The sequence below is a fragment of the Magnolia sinica genome, chromosome 17, assembly GCF_029962835.1.
Source record: "Magnolia sinica isolate HGM2019 chromosome 17, MsV1, whole genome shotgun sequence".
Taxonomy (NCBI): Eukaryota; Viridiplantae; Streptophyta; class Magnoliopsida; order Magnoliales; family Magnoliaceae; genus Magnolia; species Magnolia sinica.
Window position 1 is genome coordinate 68,840,688 of NC_080589.1, and position 15,244 is coordinate 68,855,931.

General features: G+C 42.2%; 1 long non-coding RNA gene across 1 annotated transcript; it reads left to right on the top strand.

Moving 5' to 3' along the window:
• The first annotated feature begins 9,417 nt into the window (after positions 1-9,417).
• Positions 9,418-14,559, top strand: LOC131231663 (uncharacterized). Its single transcript, XR_009164496.1, has 2 exons — positions 9,418-9,453; positions 14,426-14,559. It is a non-coding gene; the product is annotated as an uncharacterized LOC131231663 (long non-coding RNA).
• The last annotated feature ends 685 nt before the right edge of the window (positions 14,560-15,244 follow it).

Below are 15,244 nucleotides of genomic sequence, written 5' to 3' on the forward strand. Positions count from 1 at the left end.
GGGGACCATGTATTCCTTAAAGTTTCTCTAATGAAGGGAGTGCTCCGTTTTAACAAGAAAGGGAAGCTCACGCCGAGATTCATTGGGCTTTTTTAGATTTTGAACCGAGTGGATGTTGTAGCATACCGTCTCGCCTTGCCCACGCCACTCACAGGTATGCACAACATATTTCATGTGTCAATGTTGAAGAAATACATTCCCGACCCTACTCATATCATCAAGTGGGAGTAAGTAGAACTAAGAGCAGACGCTACCTATGTATTACGGCCCACACGTATTCTAGACAGGAGGGAACAAGTGTTGCGTAGTAAGGTCATCCCACTCGTGAAAGTGTTATGGACGCATCACACCGAGGAGGAAGCCACTTGGGAGACCGAGGCTGAGGTTCGCAAGGACTATCCATAAATTCTTGAGGAATATGAGAAGGTATAAATTTTGAGGACGATTTTTTCTTTTAAGGAGGGTAGATTGTAACGTCTTGGAAAACTTCATACTAAGACCCGAGTTTAACCACGGACAGGACTGCTCGAAGGCCATACTCGACTAGCTAGCAACGACATTGGAAGAAATTAAGTTTGGGCCACCATTCCTACCAATAAATGTAGTCCAAGATCACAAGTACACTAACACACCACCATTTGATAACCCGAGTGAAATTTCGAGGGGTCACACCTCTCGGGAGTGCCTTGAAACTTTGCAAGGAACCTAGACTGCACGTCGGGGGTCCGCTAGCCTTAAAATTATAGAAAAATGTCGACCTTACTGGGCTTGACGTCCATCGCGGGAGTTGGACCTAGGTAGTGTCTACAACCGCTCAACTTGAGCCGAGGGACAAGCGTATGAGGAGTGCGAGTACCCGAAAGGAATAAGCTGAAACTTAAGTGAATTGGGTCGTCCACTCTTATACAAAATTGAGAATTTCGAACCATCGGTTTATGATCAAACTTCACACATAGAGTAAGGAAAATTCCTCACACACATCTATATAACCGTGGCCTCAATTGAACATTACTAATCGTTGATCTGACACAAGCTTCCCACGGCCGATCTGTTTATCCGATTGCACTAAAACTGTATCCTATCGTTGATCCATTGATATAGAACCTACCCCATGACATAAATGAGCCTGTGAGCCCTCTTGGGGGCCCCATTAGTTAGAAAGGACCGCCCATAGGATATAAGTACCAAATAGAGTGGCCTCAAGGCCATTCGCACACCATCTGTAGCTATAAAAGATTCCCAAACCACCCCATTTCCTCCAAATACTAATTTAGAAACCCTAAGGTGAGAGAGAGAAGAGAGAAGTGAAAGATAAGGAAGAGAGAGATTTGAGTAGTGCTTGCCACAAATGGTGATTCTTCTCCGTTTGACTTGCAAACCTAACTACCGCCACTCTCGCTGTTGGAACCTCTCCGACTATGACCTAAGGTAAAGACTACAAACTTTCTTATAGATGTAGGTCTTCAAATGGGTTTTTTCTAACCCTAACTAACCAGTGTGCTCGTTTAGGCAGCCAACGATTCTTCCTTGGAAACATATTCCTAAGAGTGAGTCCGAGTCGGGAGTGTTATCGAAAGGTGCAGACTATAAGTGCATAAGTTGCGATTTATCAATGCTTTCATTCCAGTTAATGATTTATGATTGCTAATGTTGAGTTTCTTGTTGTCTTAGGCATACTTATATCTTTATTTAATGAAATGATGAATTACAACTTATACTGTAATGTTGTTTATGTGTTCGATGAAATGGCTAAATGAGTAGTTGATCAAAATTTGATTATCAAACGTTAACCCATGTGTTATGAATGTTTGTTAACATGATTTGAATAGGAATAGGACTACGAAACTAGTCCAGGTAACCGGTAAATTTATCCATTTGGGTGGCCGAATTAGATTGGCCACCCTGGATAAATTCGAATAATACAGGTCGTACATTGATTATCGATAGTGGCTAGGCCACACAGGGCACTCACGCGCTCCATTCCAGCTATGTTAGTGTGCGACTGTACCAATAGAAAATACGCAAAGAACCACTTAACCTAATGTATGTTCACCATGTATAAGTAAAATTACTTGAATCTAATATACCCCCTTACTATTGTAAGGATCCATCATTAACCATGGTACCATGATCCTCAAGACTCGTGAGCCGGGCATGGTGACATGGGACACGGTGTCTGTATTGTCTGCCTACGCTGGGGTGACGAGCCTCCTCGTAGTGATAGCGAGTATCACTTATTTTACAACTTGCCTATCGTATGTATTTATCTAGGAGTGATGAACCTAGACAGATCAAGAACACAGGTGTAGGACCACTGCGGTCGTCTCATGCCTATTGATTCGGTTGGGATCGATGTTTAAAAGGGAAGTATCCTAGCTTTCCCAAATTACTGGAAGAATAGACATAATTAACTACTCGGCTAATATGATCATGCACCGTATTGCATTAATTTAACATGTTGCGAAACAAGCGTTGTAGTCACGGGTTGAAGAAGTGTTGGCATGTGCGAACTAGGTGGTCGGAGTCGCGTGTTGAGGGAGTGTCGATGGGTGAGAGCATACATCTTTTCATAAACCCCATTCTCGCATTAAGAAGAGTAATTAGGAAGTGATTACTTTACATAGCCTTATCATTACTATATTGATTGACTTGATAACATGTGTAAACTTTGCTTTATGGAACCACTGCGTTGATCACTCACTCCTAATCTGGGATGGTGTTTTAAAACACAACCAAATGCTAGTTTAGATACAGGTATTGTTGATGCCAATGCACTGGAGCAGACATTCATGGATGAGGAGGAGGAATTCTCCTGTTTCCATCTCTTGGATGGGCCGATGTAGGCCATGTATAGGGGTGTACATTGAGTCGAACCGAGTCGAGCTAGCCTCAGCTTAGCTCGGCTCAAATAGTGGCTGACCTCACCTTGAACTCGACTCGGCACGGTCCTCGAGCCTGAGCGACCAGCTCGGCTCGGTTCGGTTCGGTCAGCAACTCGGGCCAGCTCGGGCCGAGTTTGAGCCAAGATCGAGCCGAGTTCGTCATTGAGGCATTTCCACAAACATCTGAACTACAACTTCAAAAACCCACTGTTTTACAAACAGAGGTAATGGTTTTATAGGTATTTTCTCAAATACCTTCTAAGTAACATTAAAAAAAATAAAAATAAAATAAAAATACCAAAACAAAACAAAGAGAAAAAAAGTATTTGTTTCATGTACAAACCTTCCTTGCCACCAGCCACATTTCGTTGAGTCATTTTATCAAACAGTTGGTGAGCAACATTAATGGTAAAGTAACCGAGTCATCAAACTAGTTCAATTTGAGCGGGATACGATCCGAGTTGAGTCGAGCTGGGGCTTGCTCGAACTCATTTTTGAGCTCAAAAAATAAGCTCGAACTCAGCTTCGAACCGAGTCGAATCGAGCTTTTTCGAGTCAAGTCGAGCGAGCTAACCGAGCTACCTCGGTTCATGTACACCCCTAGCCATGTACCTCTGGACAGGGAGTGCTGGACATATGGGCTTAGGTGGATGTTACATTACCATATCTTGTTTATTTTTTTGGAATTGTATATATATACATTAAACCCAACCGTAGACCCCATACTTAGGAAGAAACTTCACAATATATATGTATGTTTTGATTTACACATCTGCTCTAATCACATTAAACCTGGAGTATGGTGCGTTGTTTAGTATAATTTTATGCATGCTCAAATGTCAAACGTGAAAGAAATTTGGATATTGGCTTCTATAAAGCATAAGTGATGTCTGGAATCTCGGGAGTCAAGCTTTGCTTGACCCACGAAATTCGGGGCATTACAAGTTGGTAGCCATGGCTGCTGCCCTCTATGATGTTGGCTGATGGTGTGGCTAATGGTGATGATGGTGGTGATGGGTTGGAGAGGTGTGGCTGATGGTGTGGCTAATGGTGATGATGATGGTGATGAGTTAGAGACGTGTGGCTGATGGTGATGATGATGGTGATGGGTTGGCTGTAGGAGAGAGGTGTGGTTGAGGGTGGTGATGATGATGGTGATAGGTTGACTGTAAGAGAGAGGTGTGGTTGATGGTGGCGGTGGTGCTGCCCCTCTTGCTGTAGTAATGGTGGTGATGCTACTGCCCCTCTGTAATGCCCTCAAAATCAGGGGTCGAGCATCGGCCCAACTCCCGAGTTCCAACACATCACTTATGCAACATGGATAATGATGATTAAATGTTATCTGTATTAGTGCATTTAACATGAATGAGATTATACTAAAACAACATATCATACTCCGGAGACAGTTACATTACGCAAGTGGAAGACTATGATAAGTATATAAAGTAAGTGATTGTGAGTCTCCCAAGTATGATCATGTTACCAGGTCGAATAGTTACAAGTATTATTTCAAAATACAAAATGTCAAAATGTGGTGGTCCACTACAAAGTATTAGCCCTGAAGCCTCATCGATTCAAAACGGTCTACGTAAACCCGCCTGAATACTGCATGTATGAGAATGCCTCCTCATCATCCTCAAAGTCTAGCTCCGCCTCGCAGGCTGCGCCATCACCTGAAACTACAACAGGGTCTGGTTGGTGTTTAAAACACTGTCCCATAACGTGAGAGTGAGTGATCACCTCAGTGGAGATATAAAGCAAAGGTTAACATCTTATCAATTCAGTCAAGCAGTAATGATAAAGCAGCACAATCAAACATCCCTAAATACTCTGATTAATGCAAGAATGATATGAAATAATGATGCATGCCCTCGCCTACTCTCCCTCAGCGACTTCATCTCACGATCGTGGCATGCAACCCTTCCTCAGTGCTTGACCTGCTACGCCAAACGCACACGTAATGCGGTGCATGAACGTGATTACCGAGTTCTTATTAGACCTTCTTCATACAGCAAGATTGAGAAGCTAAGGTACCTCCCTTTTATCAATTCCCAATGATAATCCATTCTAGGGTCGTCAGTCTTAGTAAATCTCATACGTTGTTACGGTTTTAGGTCACTGCAAAGGGCTCATCACCTGATTAGTGCAGGCCTAGTATGTACTCTTGTTGTTACGTAAAGGCTCATTGCCTCTACACGGTCTTAGAGTATACTCGAGGTCACTACAAATGGCTCGTCACCTTATCAGTGTAGGTCGACATCTCAAATACAGTGTCCCATACCACCGTATTCGGCTCACGAGGCTGTGTTGCTCACTGGACACTACGGGGAGGCTCGTCACCCCAGCGTAGGCCGACAGCTCTACCACAGTGTCTCATACCACCATGTCCAGCTCATGAGACTTAGCCGATTGAGGTACCAAGGTTAACAAAATTTCCAGTGGTAAGTTGGTACCTTAAGTTTAAGCAGTAACGTCTATACATGATGATCATACATCGGGTTAATTGGGTTACTTGAGAAGCTCGACTGGTACGAGCACACATCGAATTGATCGACATGAAGTGCACGAGCACTCCGTGTGGCCTAACCACTGTCGACAACCGAAGTACGGCTCGGACTCATCGAACACGTCATATGGGGCGAAAACAACCTCAGCCACCAAATCAGGGCCTGTTACCGATTGCCTGGACTATATCATAGTCCCAAGCGCATTCTACTTCAGCAGATAATCATATGAGAAAATCAAGGCAGCAATGAATCAATAATTCAATTCATACAATCATTTGAGCATATTAGGAAATACAACTTAAACATGAATTCACATATATACATTTCATACCTAAATAGACACTATAGTATAAATACATAGAGAAAATCATACACATAATTAAGGTAGTTGAGAATCATATCTCAACAATCATATAAAGTACAATTTACTAACTACTAGTTCATTCGGACATTTTTACAAACACTTAGACTACACTTTTTAACATACACGACGTATGTTGGCCATAACATGTATTGGGGCAAATCCTTTCGCCAAGGAGTTGTTACACATACAACTAGTATAAACACACAGTAATTAATCATGGCAAACACATTTTCAAATTTCATACGTATACGACCCTTTCTACAAATACATGGAATACACCAAACTCAATATAGTTCATATATATCTGAAACGCGAAACAAACATCGTATTTGGCATGTGAAATAGCACCCACGTCAGTAATAAATCATTAACCGACATTGAAAGCCTTGAAAACCATAACCTATACGTTTATAGTCCGCACCTTACGCCGGTAAACACGTAACGGATTCGTTTTAGACACTTAGTCTTTGTCAACGGCGGATTGACAACCTATAGCATGAATTAGGTTAGCTATTTCATAACTTACACTATCTGAAACCCTAAAATAGATTAGGGTTAGGTTTTCTTACCCAAGTACGTTGTTGGAAATGCCGGATTTGTGATACAGATAGGGTGGCTAAGTGCGTGGAGCAACGGGATCAAATCCTAAGATGAATCTCCAACTCTCTCTCTCTCTTTCTCTCTCTTTCCTTTCCTTTTCCTCTCCTCTCTTTCTTAGGGTTTAAAATTCGTATGGAATATAAGAGAGAGGGTTTAAGGCCCTTATATAGGCCCAGAACTGATGGGAATGGCCCCAGGGCCATGATATACTTAGCTTATGTCCAAAGATCGACTGTTCCGATCCAACGGAATACTTCTGGAGCCTCCTTTTCTGCGTGCGGTCGAACTTAAGCTCCCTGACATTGGATCTTGGTCAGGCTGAGTTTTCACTCCAATCGGGTTTACAGATCGACCGTGGCGGACCAGTTTCAGTTCAATGGTCACCATCACTCGATCAGGGCCACAAGTACATTGTCATGTATAGAAAATTTTCTCTGATCTGAGGGTGTATTTGGGTCAGATTCTAACGGTCTGAATCCTTATATTTGGCTCGCAAGCGACACGACTCAGTTTACTTAAATTCAAATTTTTTTCTAAAGATATTCACGTTCTCACACACTTTGCTCCGGGCTGAAGTTGTGTATTTTTAGACACAATTAAGACTTGATTTTTGAGGGAGTTGTCAAGTCCAGTAATGCGGTCATAGCTGTATAGTTTTGTAGTTATCAGACTTCGACGTGAGGTCCAGGTCCGATATGGAGTTTCGGTGTGCTCCCAAGAGCAACCGGGTTTAGGGATGGATTCTAGATTTCAGGCTAATGTAGCGTCAATGACTCTACACGTTTTGGGTCTTACAAATCGTATTTAAAGTGATTAGTACTAATTTCACAAGTACTCTAGTTTAACACTTACTAATCTTAACCTAATTGCTAAAGGTTCTGGTCCTAGGTGATTTTTGCCTAAGGTGGTACTCAGGTCCTTGTACGGATTTTTTCGAGATGTTACACTCTCTTGCTGCAGTAATGGCCAAGGTTACATGGGTGTTAAGGATGATCTTTGGACTACCTCCTCAAGGCGAGATCAATTTTACCATCGACCTCGTGACGAGCACAACACCGATCTCCTTGTCAACGTATTGCATGCCTCCATATGAGATAGAGGAATTGAGGAAGCAAATCGATGATTTGTTGGACTCGGGTTTCATACGGCCAAGGGTATCTCCTTGGGGAGCTCCGATATTGTTCGTAAAGAAGAAAGACATGTGGTCACTATGACCGTGCATCGATTATCACAAGCTAAACCACGTTACAGTGAAGAACAAGTATCCTCTGTCCAGAATAGATGACCCATTTGACTGATTGAAGGGGGCCCAGTACTTCTCCAAGATAGACCTACAGTTCGGGTACCACCGATTGCATGTTAGGAAGGAAGACATGTAGAAAACAACTTTTAAGATTAGCTTCGGGCACTATGAATTCCTCGTGATGCCGTTTGGACTCATAAATGCATCGGCTGTATTCATGGATCTCATGAACCGGGTGTTTCGGCCATATTTCTACTAATTTATCATTGTGTTCATAGACGAGATTCTGATATACTGAAAAAGTCGAGAAGATCACGAAGAATACATACGAGCGGTCTTTGATACTCTACGGCAAAATCAAATGTTTGCGCAATTCCGAAAATGTGATTTCTAGAAAAAAGAAGTCAAGTTTTTAGAGCATGTAGTTTTGAAAAAAGGGATCGCGGTGGACCTCGCCAAAGTGATCACGGTATAAGACTGGGAGCAGTGTGTTTCGATTACAGAAGTAAAGAGTTTTCTTGGACTTGCCGGCTATTATCGTCGATTTATTAAAGATTTCTCTAGGATAGCCCGACCGTTGTCCCAGCTTACTTAAAAAGACATTAAGTTCGCTTGGAATGAAAAAGTAAAGGCGGCCTTTTGAGAATTGAAGGACAAGCTAGCATCCGCACCCTTGTGTTGCCGGAGCAAAGGGTTAAATACACCATCTACACTGACGCCTCTTAAGTTGGTTTAGGGTCACTACCAAAAAAAGGGGCAAAAGAAACATACCACATTAGTTTTTTGCTACGATATAAACCGTAGATAGATTTACTATGGTTTCCATTAGTAGTTAAAAAGGTACCACACCATTAATAATTAATGGTTGTGTAAGGGGCTCTATAGGGTCTAAAAAAATATGTGTTTTATCTAAGCCGTCCATATATTTTGAAATATTATTATAGTTCATGAAACCAAAAATCAGATATATCGAAGGCTTAAAGTGGACCACACGGTAGGAAATATGGAGATTAAATCACATGTGCTTCCTATGGTGTGGTCCGCTTGGTCTTTAAATTTACTTTATTTTTGGGATCATGTACTAAAATTATTTATTAAAATTAATGGATGGAATAGATAAACAAAATACATCATAGTGGGCCCCACGAAGCCCCTGACAGGACCGTCCATGGGTCCATCTTACCGTTCGACACCCAAAAATGGGCGCGCACTCGAAACAGAGTCGCGCCCAAAAACCCTTCATTTTTCTCTCTCTCTCTCTCTCTCTCTCTCTCTCTCTCTCACTCCGTTCCCTAACCCCATCTCTCATCTTCCTTCCTCCCTCTCTCTCTCTCCGTTCCCCAATCCTCTCTCTCTCTCCATTCCCTAACCCTCTCTCTCTCTCTTTCTCACGATCTTTGCTCCATCTTTCTCAATCTCCTCTCTCTCTCTCCAATGCATCTCTGTCATCTCTTCTATCTCCCTCATATCATCGTTTTGGTTGGACCTCCATTGCAGCAGCTGTGAAGCACCGAAGGAATCCGAGGCTCCTCTCCATAGGTTTGATATCTTCCTTTCTTTGTGTCTCTTTTTCTCTCTTTCAAATTTCATGCATGCCAACTGTTTAATGAAATGACTCAAGGTCCTTTTCATATTTCAGATTTCTCTCTTTTTCTCTCCATATGTCTGCATCTCTTACTCATATGTATTGAAACAAATAGATGAGATTTGTTGATTTCCTATCAGGTTTGCATCTCCTTTTCTCTCTTTCAGATTTCATGCATGCTATGTTGGGTTTTCCCCAATTTGGGGGTGGATAGGATGTGTTCTGTTTGAATCAGTTAAGAACATGTTAGACCTGTTCTTATCTGGCTTGAGGTTTGTTACGTGCCAAGTATCATTTGATTCTATCAAACTAGTACGTTGGAGTTTGTTTCAGTCAATAACAAGTTGCTAGTCCTAAGGGGTTTGTTTTGGGGTAGAATCCACGTGTCCAAAGTGTTTGTTATTTTCTTTTGTATTTAAGGCTATGCCTAGATGAGAATAAAACACAACTTTTAGTCAGTCTCTTATATTCTCAGAAGATTGGAGGGCCGGTTCCCCTCAAAGTGGACCACATTTCACTCTTGTTCCCTGTTCATTTGCAAACATAGGCCGTCTGAGGAAGTGGATTCCTATATCAAAATCCGATCACGGTGCTTATTGATTTGGTATCAGAGCCAGACACCATGGCTGATTTAAGAACTTCCTAGGCTGACAGTGCTAGCTTACAACAGACACTCTCTGAGATCATGTAACGACTATCTCTTCTCGACAGCCGCTACGAAGAGATTTCCAATACTCTAAAGAAAGGGAAAGATCCGGCAACTGGTGGACTTGGTGACACCAGCGGATCCTCGCTCTCATGACCCACAGGTTCCATTGAATCCAGAACCGTGAAGCTTAATTTTCCTACTTTCGACGGAGGTGACCCATTTGGATGGGTCTACAGAGCAGAATAGTTCTTCGCCTATCACCACACACCGGCGGACGAGCGATTAACCATTGCCTCATTCCATTTGTAAGGGGATGCCTTGTAATGGTACCAATGGTATGAAAAATCGCAAGTCTACACGTCATGGCGGGAGTTCTTGTTAGCCTTGAACGAGCGTTTTGGACCAACTAGGTATGAAGATCATGCTGGAGCTCTTGCCAAGCTTTGTCAAATTTCTTCATTGCGAGAATACCAAAACGAATTCGAAAAGTTGGCCAATCGGACCAATGGGCTTACTGAATCATTTCTCATAAGTTGTTTTGTATGCGGACTACGAGATGACATCTGTTTGGATGTCCAAATGTTTCGACCAATTACCTTGACACAAGCCATAGCATTGGCCCGGCTCCATGAAGAAAAGGTGGCTACGAGACGTCGTTTGGGCCTCCTTGATTCTAGTAAGCCCTCAGTTTCCACAATTGCTAATGAAAGAGAGGCCAATATACTATTGTTGCCCATCAAATGGCTTACTCCAGTTGAGGCAAAACAATGGCGAGATCGGGGGCTATGTTACAATTGCGATGAAAAATTCTACCCCGGACATTGCCGTAAAACCCAAAAACTCTTTTTGATTGATCGGTCGTGTGAGCCAACACTTGATACCGATATCAAGGCTGACGAAGAAGTCGAAATCAACTATGATACCAGTGATCTGCCTGAAATTTCTCTCAAAGCCATAGCCGGCTCTCCGACTCCTCAGATCATGCGTGTTCGTGGCTTCCTATATCAAAATCCGGTCACGGTGCTTATTGATTCTGGTAGCGCCCATAATTTTGTGGACCCTAAAGCCATTAAAAAGGTCGGGGACGCGGCCTCAGCTAAAGATTCATTTGAAGTAATGGTTGCTAATGGTGACCGATTAAAAAGCAAAAGGAAGTGCACAGGATTATCGTTGCGTTTGCAAGACTTCATCACCTCCACTGACTTCTATATACTTCCCCTTGGAGGATGTGATGTGGTTCTAGGTGCGCACTAGCTACAAACCCTTAGCCCCATTTTGTGGGATTTCACCCACATGTGGATGCGGTTCACCATTAATGGGCAAGAATATATTATTAAGGGTTTGAAGCTAACTGCACTTCAAATGGTGGATGGAATTACCTTTAGTAAAAAGGCCAAGAAATTGGGGTGGGGAATGATCTTACGTCTCTGAAGCATAGAAGGGTTGTCTCACCCAATCTTTTCATCACCTGAACTAAAGACTCTACTTGACACTTATTAAGATGTCTTTAAGGAACCACAGGGGGTTGCCACCTCCTAGGTCCCATGACCATCAAATTTTGTTGGTTGATGGGGCTTGACCAATAAGTGTCAAACCTTACCGCTACCCACATCATCAAAAAAATGAGATTGAGCGGATGATACGTGAAATGCTAGTAACCGATTTAATCCAACCCCGTACAAGCCCATACTCTTCGCCAGTCCTCTTGGTACATAAGGCGGATTGTAGTTGGCGGTTATGTGTCAATTATCGTGCCCTTAATCAGGTGACCATCAAAGACAAATACCCCATTCCAGTTGTGGACAGGCTGATTGATGAACTTCATGAATCTTATTACTAAACCAAGTTAGATCTGAGATCAGGGTACCATCAGATTTGTGTGGCAGAAGCAGACATTCCAAAAACGGCTTTCCGAACACATGAAGGGCATTACGAATTCAGGGTGATGCCCTTTAGCCTCACCAATGCGCCATCAACATTTCAAAGTCTCATGAACGATATTTTTCGTCCTTACTTATGCTAATTTGTATTAGTATTCTTCGATATACTTGTATATAGTAAATTGTAGCAGGAACACCTAGAGCATCTGGCCACTATATTGGACCTTCTGCGGGACCACCAACTGTATGTGAAAATGTCCAAATGCAGGTTTGGCCAGAGGGAGGTTGAATACTTGGGGCACATAATATCTGGTGCTAGAGTAGTAATGGAACCAGAAAAGATTCAAGCTATGATGGGTTGGCTTAAGACCAACTCACCCAAAGCCTTACGAGGCTTCCTGGGCTTGACAGGCTACTACCATAAGTTTATTAAAGACTGAAAAAATCGCTAGCCCACTGATAGCCCTCCTTAAGAAGGATTCCTTTCATTGGAATGAGCAAGCTGATCGGGCTTTTATAAATCTTAATGAAGCCATGACAAACCCACCAGTACTCACCTTACCTGATTTCTCAAGGCCCTTTACTATTGAATGTGATGCATCTGGTGGTGGGATTAGCGGAGTCTTAATGTAAGACGAACTGCCGATGCTTTCGCTAGTCGAGCGTTATAGGGACAGAATCTAGCATTATCAGAAATGGCGACCATATTTATTTGGCCATTGTTTCATTATTCGTATCGACCACAAAAGCTTAAAATATCTCTTGGAACAACGGGTCACCACTCCAGCACAACAGATATGGCTCATCAAACTTATGGGATATGATTATAAAATAGAATATAAAAAGGGAATTGAAAATGTTGTAGCTGATGCTTTATCTAGAAGGCATGAAGAGAGGGAGCTTCAAGCCTTGTCCACACCAGTTTCTGATTGGTGGGATGAGATCAAGAAAGATTGCCATAGTGATCCAGCTACTTGCGAACTCATTCATCTTTGGAACCTAGGCCAGCTGGATTTTAAGAGATATGCACTGCAGGATGGACTTCTATTTTACAAGGAATGTCTCTTTATTGGCTCGGCTCAATCTAGAATCAAGTTAATGACTGAATTACATGCTTCTCCAACTGCTGATCGTATGGGATATCACAAAACCTGGCAACGAATTAAGTGACTATTCTATTGGCCGGGAATGAGAAATTCAATGAAAAGTTTTATCAAGGAATGCGACACTTGCCAACGAAATAAATATGAAAATACCTCACCGGTGGGTCTCCTGCAGCCCTTGCCGATACCTAAGCATATTTGGACCGACATTGCCATGGACTTTATTGAAGGCCTTCCTCTTTCATAAGGCTAATCTGTGATTCTTGTGGTTGTCGATCGATTGTCCAAATATGCTCACTTCATAGCACTTGGCCACCCCTACTCAGCTAAATTAGTTGCGCAGGCTTTTGTGAACCACATATTCAAACTTCATGACATGTCATAGTCAATAGTCTATGATCATGACCCAATCTTTACTAGTGCCTTTTGGCAAGAGTTATGCCGTTTGACTAGTGCCTTTTGGCAAGAGTTATGCCGTTTGCAAGAAAGCCGACTTAGAATGAGTTCAGCTTATCACCCTCAAACTAATGGCCAATCAGAAGTGTTAAACAGATGCCGTGAAGGGTATTTGCATTGTTTCTGCAGCCATAAGCCTAAGGAGTGGACTCGTTGCCTTCCATGGGCTGAATGGTCTTATAACACATCCACCCATTCAGTCACTCAGATGACCCCATTTGAGGTCGTCTATGGAGTATCTCCTCCCAATCTCTTGAGCTATGTTCCAGGGACAACAAGGTACAGGCTGTAGAAGTTGAGTTGCAACAAAGAGATGTTGTTCTACGGATTCTTAAAGACAATCTTATCAGGGCACAAGATCATATGAAGAAATATGCTGATACTCACAGAACAGATCATGAATTTAATGAAGGGGATTGGGTGTATCTTAAGTTATAGCCCTACCGTCAAAGTTCAGTAGCTCAACAATGTTCTATGAAGTTATCATCACAATATTATGGTCCTTATAAAATCTTACAGCGTATCGGTCCAGTTGCTTATAAGCTCGATCTACCCAAAGATGCAAAGATTCATCCCATTTTTCATGTTTCTCAACTCAAGAAAAGGGTAGGGCTGGCTATCCAGTTACAAACGATCCTGCATATTTTGTTGCTTGAGGACTCCTTCCTTAAAGTGCCAGAATGGATCCTAGATCGACGAATGGTGAAGAAAAACAACAAAGCGGTGACAGAGCTGTTAATCCAGTAGCATGACTCTCCACCTAAGGACGCAACATGGGAAAGCTTCATGTCTATCAAAGAACGGTTTCCAAGCTTCAACCTTGAGGACAAGGTTGGTCCTTAGGGGGGGAAGGTTGTTACGTGCCAGGTATGATTTAATTCTATCAAACCAGTACGTTGGAGTTTGTTTCAATCAATAACAAGTTGCAAGTCCTAAGGGGTTTGTTTTGGGAGTAAAGTCCATGAGTTCAAAGTGTTTGTTATTTTCTTTTGTATTTAAGGCTATGCCTAGAAGTGAATAAAACACAACTTTCAGTCAGTCTCTTCTATTTTCAGAAAATTGGAGGGTCGGTTCTCCTCGAAGTGGACCACATTTCATTCTTGTTCCCTGTTCATTTGCAAACATATGCCGTCTGAGGAAGCGGAATCCTATCAAGGTTTGTGGTGGAAAAGGCAGTGATCTGTATGAAAAAGAAGCAGATTGGTTCCGCTAAAAAAGTGAAATCAATCCCAATCAATGGGTGCATCCAAACAAGCCGTTAGACTTGTTAGGACATCAGAGTGTTCCTTTTTTTTAAATTGATTAGGATTAAAACAGTGGACTATGGGTCCTGGAGGAATGCCATATTGAATAGAAATACATTTTTAAATGAAAAACAGAATTCGTCCATGACCTTTGAAATTTTGGAACTGCTGTGAGACTAAGATTTTCACAGTATTATGTGAGACTAAGATTTTTTTTTTTTTTTTTTTTAATTTTGAAAGGTTAAGATATCCTACTGTACAGTTAAGATATTTCGCCAAGCTTATGTAAATTGTAATCTATAGCCCAGTTTGTCATGTGGAAGTAATGGGAGAGATCAAAGGAGCTGAAACAAAATAGCCAAAACAACATACTAGGATCCACCGAAATAGCCGATATCAGGGGACCATAAACTCCTCTGCTTGGGATGCTTGTTGTCCCTTTCCCAGCCCAATATAAATGAATCTCCAAAGTGTGACTGGTCACATTTGCCACAAATGTTTTTACAACTGCCTTTCCAGGCCCTCCAGCAGCATCCTCAATGTTGAACTCCTTCAGTACTAGTTTTCCCTACATACAACAAATTCCATCATCATCATTACCATCACCATCTTAACCTTTACCCCAGAAATTTGGGGTTAGCTTTCAACTGAGATATTATATTGATTGGCCGCCCAAACAGACATCAACCAGCCATGGCAGAGAGTCACATGACACCATTTGCATGCCAGCA